Source organism: Schistocerca gregaria, chromosome 4, assembly GCF_023897955.1.
Source record: "Schistocerca gregaria isolate iqSchGreg1 chromosome 4, iqSchGreg1.2, whole genome shotgun sequence".
Classification (NCBI taxonomy): Eukaryota; Metazoa; Arthropoda; class Insecta; order Orthoptera; family Acrididae; genus Schistocerca; species Schistocerca gregaria.
The window spans coordinates 102396354-102412952 of record NC_064923.1 but is presented as its reverse complement, the minus strand read 5'-3'; the positions used below and the strand labels follow the sequence as shown (position 1 = coordinate 102412952).

Genomic DNA, 16599 nt, shown 5'->3' with positions numbered 1-16599 from the left:
CGTCAAATTTGACAAGCAAATCGTAGAAAAAGTTAATACATTTAAATATACAGGGTGTAAAAATTCTAGGGATTGATCGATGAGAGGATACGGAACAAAACAGGTCTAGTCTCTAGCCTGGGAACCATACATTTGTGGAGATAAGTTGATTAATTACTCAGTCACACATTGTTACACAGCCTGCAGTCTAACACATGCTGTACCATGCAGCCACAGTTACAGCATTTGCTGAAAATGGTTCCCATGTGCCTCAACACATGCACGTGTGTGTTGTACCATGTTTTGTCACCTAAGCTGTATCTCAACGGTGTCAAAAGCACCGTAAATACGCTGCTCCGTTGCTTCCACATCTGGAATGGGCTCTGCATATACAATACACTTGAGGTGGTCCCATAACTAGAAATTGCACGGTTTGAGATCCCATGAACGATGATTGCCTTGCAACTGGACCCCCTGGTTCGATCTATTAACCAAGGAAGACACGACTGAGATTGGTCCGGATGTTGATGTTGCTCCGGCTCATTTTACCATTAAGTAGCAGCGACGTAACCCTTCCAAACATCAATTTAGCAGTTAAGCACATGTGTGTGTATTTACGTTATTCCAAAACAAATATTTCAGTGTTGACACCTAAAATAGAGCCAAGCGTACTGTATGTACAGAACAGTACTGATCCATTACAATAGTGCTTTCATATGGCGACCACCAACGTTGTTACAGACATTGTACTTCAGAAGCATGTTCCGGTATACATTCTCCATCCCACCTCGTCTCTCTTCAGTTTCTACTGCATGGCCGGAACTCGTGCGGGAAAATGCCTGCCTCTACAGCAAGCTCACAAATTTATAGTTGCTTGTACTAGTATGCAGTACGGCAGACAGGATGACCGAAAAATCTCAGCATAAGACGTAGTACCGCTTTTCCTTAGGAGACGTGAACGAGTTACACATCTGAATTGAAACCGTTGTCGGACGGAAATGGTACGTTTCCGGACACGGATTCCTATTCAAAATACGAGGGTTGGAACTTTGAAAGTCAGTAAAACATTGATACGTGTTTGTACGAGCTGTAAATAAATAGTTTGCCACTATTAAAGTTCAAAGTAGCCACCAGTATTGTGTATAACCCGTTGCCAGCCGTATAGAAGTCGTAGGATACTCTTGGCAGTGCCAGTTGTGTTGACGGTTCGAGTGGCGCTTTCTATTGCCCGACGAATTTGAAGCAGTTCTGAAGCAAATGCCGTTTAGAAATAGAGGAACTCACGAGGGCTTAAGGGGAGCCGGAGGTGGTCAAATCCAAAAAATTACGATTTTTTGCTACCGAAAATTAATTCAAAGTTTACATTAAAGAGGAATGTTCCAATTTAAATTATTGTTCTACTCGCCCTAGAAGTGGAGTTATTACCATTTTCCCTCACGCCTGCATAGGTGCATTCAGCGGCCGCCCATTTCCTAACACCCTCTCGTGACTTCCTGGCGAACTGTTTGGGATCTTCTCTGCACACTCGCTGTATGCGTAACAGGCCAAGGTTGGCTATATTGTTTTCTGTGACAAATGAAGCGCTAAGAGGCTCAAACAAACTTTGGGTTCAAGTAAGCTCAGTGATGGAAAGACAATAGGAGGGAGAGGCAGGCTTCCTAATGAGATGATTGCTTTTCGCATGTCACTAACATTGCTAGTATTTTGCCTTATAGCATACCCATAGTATCTCTGTAGACGTTCAGTGTGGGCATTGTTTCTTCATACTGCCTCTTCCAATGAATACCCTCAACACAGCCTGTGCCCAAAAGATTCCTGGTGCAAATATAATGTAAAAAAGGACTATGATCACAAACATGGTTTGCCAGCAGCTGTGATAAATGCAATAAAACCAATTTTCCATGACTTGTGTAACCATTCTGGCTGTGCTAAATGTCTACGCGTCTTTCTGTGTAAACAATTTGATTTGGAAAGTGATTCCTAAAAGGGTGTTTGTAAGCATAAAAACACTGCACTTTGGCATTTATGATGCAATAGCAACCTACAACCAAGGGAACAGTGTGAAGTGTGAAGTTCTGAAGGCATTAGGATTTACAGCTGGGGTGAAGACTTATCCTTTCTCTGTACGAGCACTGAGAAATATTAAGAGGAGCAGAAAGAAGAGAAAGGCATATGAAGTATGATGGAACAATAGGTCAGAAAAGAAGACAGAAGAGGAAGCTTTTAGAGGAAGAGGAAGAAGAAGAAGACCCTGATAATCCATCCTATAGTGCAGAAATGAATAGAGAAACTTTGATAGGTATTTCCCGTAAATTAGAATTTTTCGAATATTAGGAACATTTTCTCAAAATCCACTCAAGCAAACAATTGTTTGTAAAAAAAATTTGGGTCATTAATAAAAATAATTGGAAGGAAACTAGAAAAGATACTCCAAAAATCCCTCTGTCGTAACTGCAGTACTAAACCATTCTATATGTAAAAAAAATTCAATTTTTTCTATTTGGTAGTTTATTCACAAATGTTCCTCAAGCCTAGTGATTTTAACATGGGCAGCATAGGCACCTCCGGCTCCCCTTATGTCATGGGGCTGCTGAGTGCTGTATCACCTACGACGCTCCCCTAAGTCAAACAAATCAGTTACACCTTGCACTGCACGTGCTTGAGCATTGTCCTGCAAAATGAAGGTCAGGTCCTGCAGGACGAACAGCATAGTGACAAACTTTGAAACACGTACAAAATATAGTTGCCACTAATAGATACAAGTTGTAAATAAAAAGTTCCAACCCTCGTATTATGTACTAACTCCTCTCTTCAAGTCCTAGGAGTTTGTATTTCATTGTAGCAGGAATTTCCGAATATCCTGTACAAAGGAAGTTACTACTTCAGTGGAACTATACGCAACGTTGGCAAAGGAAGTGCAGAGAGATACTCACCTGAACTACACTATGTGATCAAAAGTACCCGGACACCCCCAGAAACATACGTTTTTCACATTAGGTACATTGTGCTGCCACCTACTGCCAGGCACTGCATATCAGGGACCTCAATGGTTATTATACGTCGTGAGAGCAGAATGGGGCGCTCCGCGGGACTCACGGACTTCAAACTTGGTCAGGTGACTGGGTGTCACTTGTGTCATACATCTGTACGCGAAATTTCCACCCTCCTAAACATCCCTAGATCCACCGTCTCCGACGAGATAGTCAACAGACGTGGCCAGCAGGTAAGCTTTTGTGCTGTATGTGTCCCTCCACGTTTCCCCTTCACTGACAGATCGCTGAAGAGGGTCGTAAGGTGTAAGAGGCAGACATACATCCCGACCATCACACAGGAATTCCAAACCGTCATACTAGTTGCAGTGGATCCTGATGCAGTTAGGCGAGAGGTGAAGAAACTTTGGCTTATGAGCAGCCGCTCCACCATGAAATCACACGTCACAAAATGCCGAACGACGCTTCTCTTGGTGTGTGGGGCGTAAACATTGGAGGATTGAACAGTGGAAAAACGATGTGTGGAGTGACGAATCACGGTACACAATGTTCACTGGGCATTCGCCATTCCACACTCTGCCGTCGCATCGCCACCTCATGTGTCAGCATGTGTAGTGCCAACAGTAAATTTCGGAGATGGTGGTGTCATGGTATGGTAGTGTTATTCATGGACAAGGCCTGCACCCCTTGTTTTGCGTGGCACTCTCACAACACAGGCCTACATTGATGCTTTAAGCACTTTCTTGCTTCCCAGTATTGAAGAGCAATACGAGAAAGTGATTGCATCTTTCAACACGATCGAGCACCTGTTCATAAGGCACAGCCTGTGGCGGAGTGGTTACATGACAGTAACATCCCTGTAATGAACTGGCCTGCAGAGTCCCAACCTGAATCCTACAGAAAACCTTTGTGATGTTTTGAAACGGCGACTTCGGGCCAGGCCCCACCGACCGACATAGATATCTCCTTCAGTGCAGCACTCCGTGAAAAATGAGCTGTCATTCCCCAAGAAACCTTCCAGCACCTGATTGAACGTATGCTTGCGAGAGTGGAAGCTGCCATGAAGGCTAAGGGAAGGACAATACCATATTGAATTCCAGAATTACCGATTGAGGGCACCACGGACATTTAAGTCATTTTCAGCCGGATACTTTTGATCACATATTGTATCTCTACACTGATACTGCCCTATGGATGCGAAAATTGGAACCTTTAGAAAACTCACGAAAAAATAGGAGCACAATAAATGAACTTTTTATAGAGGTATTGTCAGATTCTATCTGAACGGAATGGGTAAAACGTAATCGACAGAATAAAATAATGTCGGTTGAGAGGAATCGAGCGTATGTCAGATGCAAAATAACCTTTCGTTGGTCTTCCTAAATGTGTTGGTTTATATTGTTATGTTGTTATGTTGTTTAAGTTCTCTCGACAAATCTTGAAGGAAATGGGACGGACCAAAATATCTACACCTGATGTAGACGATGCAATTTTAAGGTTATCATATCCTTGGACACCTCAGATTTCACTTTCCAGTTTTACTGGTACATTCGCATCACATTTTAACACGTAAATTTTCACGTGAATTGGCAGTTGAAGTGAGTGTCCCTTTGATTTATTTCATTGGTTTTAGAAATACCGTGAAACAATCGTTCAGAAGCGTCTTGAGCTCCTCAGACTACCATGTGAGTAACACACGTTTTGCTCCTGTGAATACTCGCGTCGTGATCACGTGATCAAAGGGCGAGAGGCAGGTGATGCCGGCGTAGCAGCCGGAAGACCACTCCATTGACGAAATTAAACAACCGTGAAATTCATGTGGTGGGTGCACCGAATATGGGAACATCAATTCATAACGGGAGAGTGTTTATTCGAATGTTCGCTGAAGTGTGTAATGTGACAGACAAATTTGGTGCCGTCGATTCCAGCGCACTGAGTCAACAAATGGTGCCTAGAACTTAGGTCTTTGAGTTACTACTATCGAACACCTGACAATTACGTTCAAGTTTTTAACACTGTCACTCACCCACGAACACATTCGCCAAAAATACATGGTGATGTCATCGCGATGTCTGTGACGCACTGACCGCCATTATACACACAAAACAGTGGACTAGATAGAACTCTGACTTTTGTAGATACTTTTTGAAAAGCCCTGAGTAAGTTAAAACGAAAAACGAAATTCTTCGGAAACTTTTTTTGTAAGTCTTGGGGAGCTACACTGATGTGACAAAACTCGTGGGATAGCGATATGAACATCTGCAGGTCGCAATAGCACCGCGAATGCAAGGTCTAAAAGGGAATTTTACTGGCTCAGCTGTCGTTTGCACACAGGTGAGTCATGTGAAAAGGTGTCGGGCTTGGTTTGGAGAGACAAGGGCCATTAACAGACTTTCGAATGCGGAATGGTAGTTGGAGATAGACGCGTGGTACATTTCATTCCGAAAATCGTTAGGGGAATTTAACATTTCGAGGTGCAAAGTGTTAAGAGTGCGCCGAGAAAACCGAATTTCAGGGATTACGCACCTTTCGCCACGAACAACGAAGTGGTCAACGGCCTTCAGTTAAAGTTCGAAAGCAATTGCATCTGCATAGAGTTGTCTGTGCTGACAGACAAGCAACATTGTCGTACGTCCCACATCGGTTTATGCGGCATCTTCAAGCTTTTACGTTAGCACAGTGCGGCGAAGTTGAGCGTTATTGGGCTACGGCAGCATACGACCCACGCGAGTGTCTTAACAGCACGTCGTCACCTACGGCGCCTCTCCTGGGCTGGTGACCGAATGGGCTGGACCAGAGACGGCTGGAAAACGGTGGTCTTGTCGCATGGCTCCAGATTTCAGCTGGTAAGAGCTGCTGATAGTGTAGCGAAGACCCCATGAAGCTAACTTGTCAACGAGGAATGGTGCAAGCTGGTGGTGGCTATTATGGAGTGGGCTGTGTTTACATGGGATAGATTCACCTGGACCAGAGGACACAATAGATTATTATTGACTGGTCTCCGAGTAGCCGAAAATAAATTCCATTCTCAGGCATTTATGGACTTAATTTTTCCAAACAAAATGCGCAATGTCACTGGGGCACAATTATACGCGATTAGTCTGAAGAACATTTTGAGCAATTCGATACGATTCATCTCGGGTGATATGTCCCATAAATGTTCGAGCGAATTATTTGCCACCCATAATAGAGGGGTCAGATCGTGCACAGAATGCTGATCCGGCAACACTTTCGTAAGTATGGTTCAATAATTCCGCAGCGGACTTCCAGTGACTTCTTGTGTCGATGCTACGTAGAGTTGCTGCACTATGCTCCTAATATCGTGTAGGATCCTCTTCTGTCTGGCAATCTGTTGAAATTTGGGCGTTACACTGAGGTGACAAAAGTCAGGCTGAACCCTGGCACACCCTGTTCCGAAAACTGTTGCTCGACCTGGAATAATAATACTTACACTAATAAGATAGACGTGCCACACAGTCAGGAAGCAATAAGGTCTTTGCCCTCCGAAAACATTGCCTGTTCTCAACAGTATCCCAGCTCCAGCTCTAAGAGGATAAGAAGCGCTCTTGAAGGTCTGATACAACGTTAAGAAGAATCCTCAGCTACCCATTACGCGTTGGTGTTCTGCTTCCGCAAAACCTAGTTAAAAGTAAAAGAAACCATCGTGGCGCACAGCAAGCAACCTTGTTGATTCCTCTTATAGCTTCAAAGATTGATGGAAATTTCAAGGGGAGCAGTCATGCATACTCAAACAAACATCTATTACAGAGCCCTTTCTTATGCACACACTGATCTGATCCTCACAGACGTCTTTCGTGGCTCAAGAACCGTATTTTAACCGGACATAGCCACGCGTGCTATCTACCGCACAAATTAGACTCGGCTGGTTCTGGAGTACTGCGACTGTGGTGCCTCCTTACAGTCAGTCCCCCATATTGTTGATGACTCCTCTCTGAGCGGTAAAGACATAAACCACGTATCAACCAACTGACTGCATCAAGTGACTACAGTGCGCAAGAAAACTAATGGATCACATTCTCCCGTTCCAGCGCATGTGTTTGAAATTTTGCTCAAAGGATCCTACGACCTTCCTCTGTAATGGTGCAAAAGCGAGACGCTGTGTGGCGTCATCCTCTGGCTCCGCGACGCTTCAGACTGCGAGGAGTCGAGACGTGCGAAAAAATTGCCACAGCTCTGGACTTTATTATGGCCTTAGAATGCGGGTTAATGGTGTCAGATTGGCAAGAAATTCTGCCATTATTCTGCCCAACGCCACTGTGGGTGTGTCACACTGTGGAAACGTCGTCACACTCCCTCTTACCCACATTCCATCCGCTCTACTTCCGCCTCTGCGATGGAGGTCAGAACCGCGGCACCCCACGACGAAGTCGCGCGGTTTTGTTGTGCGTGCACGAGGAAAGCTTCTCAAACACCGCTCTTCAGAATCAACATAAATAGTGTCATAGAGCGGCATAAGGTGTCAATAAAACCGAGAGCCAGTTTGCAGTGGCATGACCACCAGGCTGACGGTCGTGGCAGCGCTCGACACTGCTGCCAACTCCTGGGCGTTTCGACACTGGCCTAAGGGCATAGTGAAGATGGAACCGCACTGCACGTGATATGGCCTCTTCAGTGTGTTGCACGACCGTAGTTTTTGCTCTGGTCTGCAAGGTGGAACCACTAGGAATCGTTTTAAACGATTCGACGGCATTTGAAAGTGATCCGAAACAGCTAAAGGGAGTGGTTGTACGCCTTCTGAGAGTTTTCGTTTCGCGCCCTCGAGTGGCGTGGTCACGGGGAGAGGAGGGGAGGAGGGGAGAGGGGCTGTGCTCTACTAACGTGTGCTCGAATAAAGTGGGAAAGGGTCGCTCTAAGACCCACGGTTCGGTGACGCCTGCCTTGCCACCCACGCACCTCCGTTGGACACGTTAAACCTATCACAAACTTCGACAACGATTGTGCTTTGTGGCTGCTTTATGACGTGAGGATTAGGCAACCCCTTGGACACACCTCCGGTGTCGTTTGCCTACCTTCCGGCGCTAGTGCAACCACGAGGCTATATAGTGTCGAAGTTTCCGACACGTTTATTTTTTAACCGCTCCATAAACGTGGGTAGGCGGAACCGACGGTGTTGCGGAACTGGGAGCCCTTAGAGGGTTGCTGCATTACTGTGTGCGTTAGTAAATCCCACTGTGATTACGCTGCAGTTGGGCGCGAAACAGAAGCTCCGAAAAACTCCTTTGCTATCTCGGATCTCTCAAATTTCGTCGAGTAACTACCGTGTACTTCACATCTCCTCTGCAGCAAGCTCAGTAAGAGAGATTGCCTTTCTTAGAAGTTTTAGTACGACAGGCGGACGCGCGTCTTGGCCACTTTGTGCTTTTAGGTATAAATCAGTATGCGTCGGCATACGGTATACAGAGCAAAAACTGTTTCTGACGAGAACCACTTAAGGTCCGAGATTAACCATCTGAAGTCCGTGTTCAGAAAGATTACCTTGGGTGCACGCGAGATAAAGACAGCGTTCTCCACACAAAGAAGGGTAGTAAAAATGCTGCACACACTCAGGATGAAACACCGATTGCGGTTCTTCCTTTTTGTGGAGCTATTTCCAGTAAAATAGGAAGAGTCCTTCGTAGACGGGGTATAAGACCATTTTCTTAGGAGAATGAAAAATCGAAGATGATGCGCCCTGTTAAGGATAATCTCGGCCTCAGGGTAACTGCAGTTTACAGTATCTCCTGCGAGAATTTAAACAATTATACAGGTCAGACCATTCGTACCATTTCCTACCTCTATGCAAAACACCAACGCCATACTAAAAATATAGAACTGGAGAAATCGCCAATTGCGGAGCACAGCCTCATGAGCAAACATGAAATATTGTTCGATGAAACAAAAATCCTGTCCCATGCCTCCACGTACTGGGATTCTGTTGTTAAGGAGTCTGGCGATTTATGTTTTTTTTTTTGCTCATTCTTATTTCAACATACTGGAAACCATCAGTGCTGTTTCTCTGTACAAGCGCTCGTTTCCATGCAGAGACGTTCCTTCCAAGGTTTACGTTCCAGCGGAAGCTGTGGCGCCACCAGCGCACACATTGAAACCATCTGCGACAGCAGTACGTAAGCGCCGAGCAATCAGAAGCAGACTATGGACTATAAAAAAAAAGGCTACCACAGGAGCAGAGAAGACAGTTGCTCCTGACGAAGATGATGATGATGCAGGTTATCGTTGAAAGCTTGAGATTTTATCCCGAATTGACCAGAACTGTTTGAAACAATTAACGCAGGAAAGGCAAACAGCGATCATAAAGAGATTACAGCATCGGTGATTTCAGCCGTAAATAGAAAATCATCCCACCTTTTTTAATATTTCTGTTTAGCAAGGGTGACAAAGAGCAGATTTCAGAGTACTTGACGGCTCAACATAAAAGTTTTGTCTCAAGTACAGACAGTGTTGATCAGTGGACAAAGTTCAAAAGAATCGTACAATATGCATTAAATGAGTATGTGCCACGTAAGACCGTAAGAGATGGAAAAGAGCCACTGTGGTACAACAACCGAGTTAGAAAACTGTTTGCTGTGAAGTTCCCTTTGAAAGGCTTTGGCTATTTTTGTTTGCTACAGAAGCAGACAAACAATAATTACACGAAGCGAAATGTAGTGTGTTGAGGGCTATGCGAGAGGCGTTCAATGAATTCGAAAGTAAAGTTCTATGTACTGACTTAAGACCAAAATTTCTTAAGATTTTCTGTTATGTCAAAGAGGTAGAGTGTGGGGACATTTTGTTTTGATCTACCTGTGACCACAATGGTACTGAAACAGAGGTTGACAGACTAAACGCCGAAATACTAAATGTCTTTTTCCAAAGCTGTTTCACAGAGGAAAGCTGCACTGCAGATCCTTCTCTAGATTGTCGCACAAATGACAAAATGGTAGATATCGAAATAGATGACACAGGGATAGAAAAACAATCTAACTGGTATCCCATCAGGTCCAGCGGCGTTTCCTCTTTTCAGGAATTTTGATTTTACACAGAATACGCGAAGGAACTTGCCCCCTTCTTACAGCGGTGTACCGTAGGTCTCTAGAAGAGCGTAGTGTTCTAAAAGGTTGGGAAAGGGCACAGGTCATCCCCGTTTTCAAGAAGGGACGTCGAATAGATGTACATAATACGTGTTCCAAAATTCTAAAACTGATCGACGTAAGAGATATAGGTCTATTAGTTCTGCACGAGTATAATGACTTTTCTGGAGACTAGAAATCTACTCTGTAGAAATCAGCATGGGTTTCGAAAAAGACGATTGGGTGAAACCCAGCTCGCGCTATTCGTCCACGAGACTCAGAGGGACATAGACACGGGTTCCCAGGTAGATGTCTTGTTTCTTGATTTCCGCAAGGCGTTTGATACAGTTCCCCACAGCCGTGTAATGAAAACAGTAGGAGCATATGGACTAACAGACCAATTGTATGATTGGATTGAGGAGTTCCTAGATAACAGAACGCCGCCTGTCATTCTCAATGGAGAGAAGTCTTCCGAAGTGAGAGTGACACTCTTTCCTGCGGCACACCTGAAATCATAGGACCATTCACAATATACATAAATGACTTTGTGGATAACATCGGACGTTTACTGAGGCTTTTTGCGGATGATGCTGTGGTATATCGCGAGGTTGTAACAATGGGAAATTGTACTGAAATGCATGACGGTGTGCAATGAATTGACGCATGGCGCAGGGAATGGGAACTGAATTTCTATGTATTCACAGCACATTACACTAATCTACATTGAGAGACAGATCTGTTATGAATTAGCTACAATATAGTAGGACAGCAACTGGAAGCATTTAATTCCATAAATTATCTGGGAGTAGGCATTACGAGTGATTTGAAATGGAATGATCACATAAAATTGTCTAGCATCTGCTTTACCGACAATTAGATTCATTGGAAGAATCCTAAGGAAATGCAGTCCGAAAACAAAGGAAGTATGTTACAGTACACTTTTTCGCCCACTGCTTGAATGCTGCTCTCCAGTGTGGGATCCGTAACAGATAGGGTTGATAGAAGAGAAGGTCCAACGTAGAGCAGGGCGCTTCGTTACAGGATCATTTAGTAATTGCGAAAGCGTTACGGAAATGATGCATAAACTCCAGTAGAAGACCCTGCAGAAAGACTCAGTAGCTCGGTAGGGGCTTTTGTTGAAGTTTCGAGAACATACCTTCACCGAGGAGTCAAGCAGTATATTGCTCCCTCCTACGTATATCTCGCGAAGAGACCACGAGGATAAAATCGGAAAGATTAGAGCCCACACAGAGGCATACCGACAATCTTTCTTTTCACGAACAATACGATACTGGAATAGAAGGGAGAACCGATAGAGGTACTCAGGGTACCCTGCGCCACACACCGTCAGGTGGCTTGCGCAGTAGGGATGTAGATGTAGAATGGGTTTGAACGGTTCCTACTGGTTCCACCTTGTACACCAGAGCAGAGACTTGTCTTACTACACACCAAAGGAGTCGGATCACGTCCAGTGGGCTTGCAGCAGCACTGTATCCTCAGAGTAGGATTTAGATCACGGGGTCCCGGGTTCGACCGCAGCCTAGTTGGGATTTTCTCTGCCTGGGGACTGGGTGTTTGTTTTGTCATGATTTCTTTCTCTTCATCGTCATTCCTGACTGGCTAGGCTGCATTGTGTAAAAATTGGACTGTGGGAAAACTGGGACTTTGTATGGGCGCTGATGACCGCGCAGTTGAGGGGCCCCACTAACCAAATATAACCATCAGAGTAGGGTTGAAACGCCCAGTGTCGACCTGATGGCAGCAGGGTCGAACGTTGTCAACAATACAAACCCTTCCTGGCAGATTAAAACTGTGCGGACCGAGACTCCAACTCGGGTAGCTGAGTTGTTAGAGCACTTGCCTTCGAAAGGCAAACGTCCCAAGCTCGACTCACGCCCCGTCCCCACAGCTTTATTTCTGCCAGTACCTCGTTTCCTACCTTCCAAATTTAACAGTTGGTAGAGCACTCTAACTCGGGACCTCTGCCTTTCGCGGTTGAGTCTCGGTTCGGTACACAGTTTTAAACTGCCAGGAAGTTTCGTATCAGCGCCAGTAAAACCACCTACTCCCTTGGGACGTTGTTCATACGACCCTATGAGGCATTTCGCGTCATTTCAGGCATATCGCCTCTCAGAATTCCTTCCCCAATCCACTGATAACAAAACCGCGTGGTTTCATCACTGGGTGCCGCTGTTCTGACCTCCATCGCAGAAGCGGCAAACGAAGCGGCGAAATGTATGTGAGAGAGGTGCCAATGTGAGCCTGCAACTCAAAATTCCACCGCAATTCTGGTCAACACCACTGAGGAAGTGATGACCTTCCCATAGTTTGTAACACGTCTACAAATGCGAAAAAAAGGCCACAGTTCAGAAATGATTGGACGTGTCATAGACCAAGAGTGACGTCTAAGGGCGACACGCTTTTGCACTGTTACACAGGAACTACAGAATTTATGATAAACTAAATGAGCTGTTACATTTTAAACCTCATTTTCAGGAAAAACTCAAATTTTATAGTTAATTATGTCAATTTTTACCACAGATTTGGAAAATTCTAGACTTCCACACAGCTGTAAGTATGGTTTGCATGCTGTGCAAAATTCATTTAAGAATCCCTCTTACTTATGGATAAAAGTATCTAAAAACAAATGCAGCGAACAGTGAAAAAATTATTTTTTTTGTACATGTGAAATTTCATATTTTGTTCTCTTTTTGCACTTCCTATGAGCATGAATCCTGAATCCTCGCTGTTCATACTGACGAAGTTATGTGAACTTATTTTTAAAAGTATGGAGAGTGGAAATTAAAATGTCCTGTGGTCCCTCTCCTGCTCAAAGTCGTCCCGCTTGACGTCCTACCCCCATCAATTTTGTTGCATAGTGGAGATGTAAGATTATACGGGCTTGTGATTGTGCTCATTTGAATGCAAATTTTGCATGTGTGTACTTGTTTTCACCATACGAGAAATAAACATAAGAGACGATTAAAAAGTTTCTTTTCGAAGGCCACACAGCCACAATCCGTACGTTAATTACACAAAATCGTCCTGAGCATTGAGGCAACCATCCCACTGTCGCACCAGGCTGAAGACATGCCTGCTGCACCTCCTCATGCGACAACTACGGTTTTGATCACGTAGCACGACGCGCGGTTATAACAGACGAATGACTCGTCGAATCTTCAAGGCCCTGGTTCAAGAACTAAAGGCGTAATAATCGGGCGGGCAGAGATCAGGACTATAGGGTGGGTGCTAGAGTGCATCCCATCTCACTTGGCGTATCTCCTAGTTGAGGCTGGGCTTTTCAGATCGACCAGTTTCTTGTGCTGAATCGTGACCAGTACGGAATCTGGTGCACCATTCCATAATGGTTTTCTACAGACATGCTGACTCTTACACATTCTTCATTCTCCGATGGATGTCCACTGGTGATAGGCTTTTCTTAACTGCCGAAGGACAATGCATTTGAGAATAACATTGGCAAGGTTCACGTTTCCGCGTTTACCGCTCACACCCTGGAACGACACGAATGCCACACTAATCCCTTACTTACATTCGGTGCGCATATGTTCACATTGAAGTCGCCGTTCAGAGTACTACATACACTGAAGCAGTAGCCTACTCCCCAACTGAAACTTTTTATTGTCCCTGTTCATCACAAGAATAAACCTGATGTAAACATTCGTCATGTATTCTTGGTTGAATCTCATTGGATTTCGTTTCACGTGAAGTGGAAGCTAAATTGTACACTTATAATCGTACTTGACAGTACTGGTCACGTTTTAAGCTGTGTTACACGAATATAGATTGAGCGATAATGTGCGGGACAACAGCTTTACCGGCGCATTGAACTTTGAACTGCAACTGCTCACATTGGCCGACTAGCGGTCCAAGTAGCCTGCAACAGTGTTGTCAGACGTAAAAAGAGACGGGCATAGGAACAATATAGCTTCAAGTGTCATTGAATTTTTAGAAAGAATGAAATAATATTCGGAACAACTCCAGCACGACCGCGCGCTTCTTAGATGAGAACGAGAGCATTTTATGCTTTCCGTCTGGTCACCTGACACAGTATTATATCACAAAGAAGAGTGCCGGCCGGAGTGGCTGAGCGGTTCTATGCGCTTCAGTCTGGAACCGCATGACCGCTGCGGTCGCAGGTTCGAATCCTGCCTCGGGCATGGATGTGTGAATTGTACTTAGGTTGGTTAGGTTTAAGTGTTTCTAAGTTCTAGGGGACTGATGGCTTTGTTCTAATGACCTCAGATGTTCAGTCCCATAGTGCTCTAAGACGAGTGATGTAAATGCCTAACGTAACGACAGCGTAAAGTTCCTGAGCGAGCGGTGTGTGTTGAAAAAGTATACTGCACGGATTTATCTGTACGGTTGAAATTACACTTCCAGTGGCTTCAGTATTCAAGTCAGTCGCCTGGTGATCTCTTACCTCCTCCGTTATTCGAATCCGAGAAATACATTTCAGTACTGGAACTGTCGTCTGCTACGTTGATAAGAAGACGATCAACAATAGAATCCACGAAGCCCCACCCAGGCGCCGCATTTTCTCCTCTTATTTTACGACGTACCGTTCTATATCCCGCCAACGTTCGGCAATGACATGTGAAAAACCTGGTTGCGTTTGTTCCAATACGTCTGGGAGCTTAACAGTCTTTTTAACTTGACTCCACATCCACAACAGTGCTATTGGGTCCATTATGTAATGGCACAGTGACAAATGTAAAAATGATTCATTTATATGGTGTGCTTGGTGTTGTGAAAAGGATTGTTTTTCGTGTTTCTACGACGGATACCTATATCTGTGGTATAAAACAATGGAGATTGTTTAGTTTTTCATTTTTGCTTTGAAAAAATTTAAAATTTGTGCTTTCTTAATTTAAGCAACCTTTATTAAGTCTTTATTTGAACTCTCATTTATCGATATTTTTTGAATTTATATTTGAAATGAAAACACGACTTTCACGTGCAATATGTAATTAAAAAACACTAATACTTGCATTGTTCATAAAAAATGATGAACTTTCAATTTTTTCTCGTCCAGTTTGAATTATCTACATCTCAAGAAATGTACTCAGGCGAGAGTTGACCCAGAGAACCATGTGCTGCAGTAAGTGACCCAGATAATACGCTACCGATTCCGCTGTAGATTAACTTACATTTGGATTGCAACTGAAGATTTCCGAGGGATTGTGTTAGATACAAAGCCGATTATCTCCGTAAATTTATGAGAAACATTAAAACAGCCTATTTCTCGGCACTTTTGAACCGTGTTCCACACGAACAGGAACCAGAACCAGCCATTTTTATACTACGCATTAACAGGGCGACAATCAGAGCACAACAGTGCAGAGGCTGTGAATGTACACTGGTTGTGTAGTTTTTGCTTTGGTTGTGTAGTTTTCATTTCAAAAACGAAGCGTATTTATGAAAAACGTTGATGGCTATTAAGACATGATGGCTATTAAGACATTTGAATATCTTTGATTTTCATTTACCGTAACTTATATATTAGATATCTTATTACTAAGTAGGACCTACTTCCAAGAGCGCAACAACATTAGTGTATGTGTGCTACGTCTTCTGAAGAATCATCTTGTTTGTGTTTGTTTACATCAGGTTCATTGTTATGACGAACGGAGTATATACAAGCTCCGCCCACGGGAATGCTATTCCGGTTTCTGTTGGGCATCCCCTCGTATATGTTTTAGTTGTAAACAAGGTGCGTAATAAACATACAGGATAGGATATTAGGTGATTATTTGTCATATATCTGTAAGAAAAGAGTTCCAAGTTAATTGTTTCCTTCCTACTGAATGTAAAAACCTAATTGAAGGATACATACGGTGATGCTTTTTGCTAGTGTAAAATAATGGTATTTTTGGGGTCAGCTGTTTCATATTAATACTTCTCTTCATTTCTACATCTACATGATTACTCTGCAATTCACATTTAAGTGTTTGTGGTTCGATGAACCTTCTGCCAATCAAACTATCTCTCTACCATTCCACTCCCGAACAGCGCGCGGGAAAAACGAACACCTAAACCTTTCTGTTCGAGCTCTGATTTCTCTTATTTTATTTTGATGATCATTCCTACCTAAGTAGGTGTTGGGCTCAACAATATTTTCGCATTCGGAAGAGAAAGTTGGTGACAAATGCCGTAAATAGATCTCGCCGCGACGCAAAACGTCTTTGCTTTAATGACTTCCATCCCAACTCGCGTATCATATCTGCCACACTCTCTCACCTATTACGTGATAATACAAAACGAGCTGCCCTTTTTTGCACTCTTTCGATGTCTTCCGTCAATCCCAACTTTAAGTATCCCACACCGCGCACCAATATTCTAACAGAGGACAAACGAGTGTAGTGTAAGCTGTCTCTTTAGTAGATTTGTTGCATCTTCTAAGTGTCCTGATGATGAAACGCAACCTTTGGCTCGCCTTCCCGACAATATTATCAATGTGGTCTTTCCAACTGAAGTTGTTCGTGATATTAACACCCAGGTACTTAGTTGAATTGACAGCCTTGAGAATTGTACTATTTATCGAG

General features: G+C 43.8%; 1 protein-coding gene across 1 annotated transcript in view; it reads left to right on the top strand.

The window, feature by feature from the left end:
• Positions 1-16599, top strand: part of LOC126267961 (uncharacterized) — a 77533-nt gene that overhangs the window by 38241 nt on the left and 22693 nt on the right. The gene's annotated exons all lie outside the window — the stretch shown is intronic.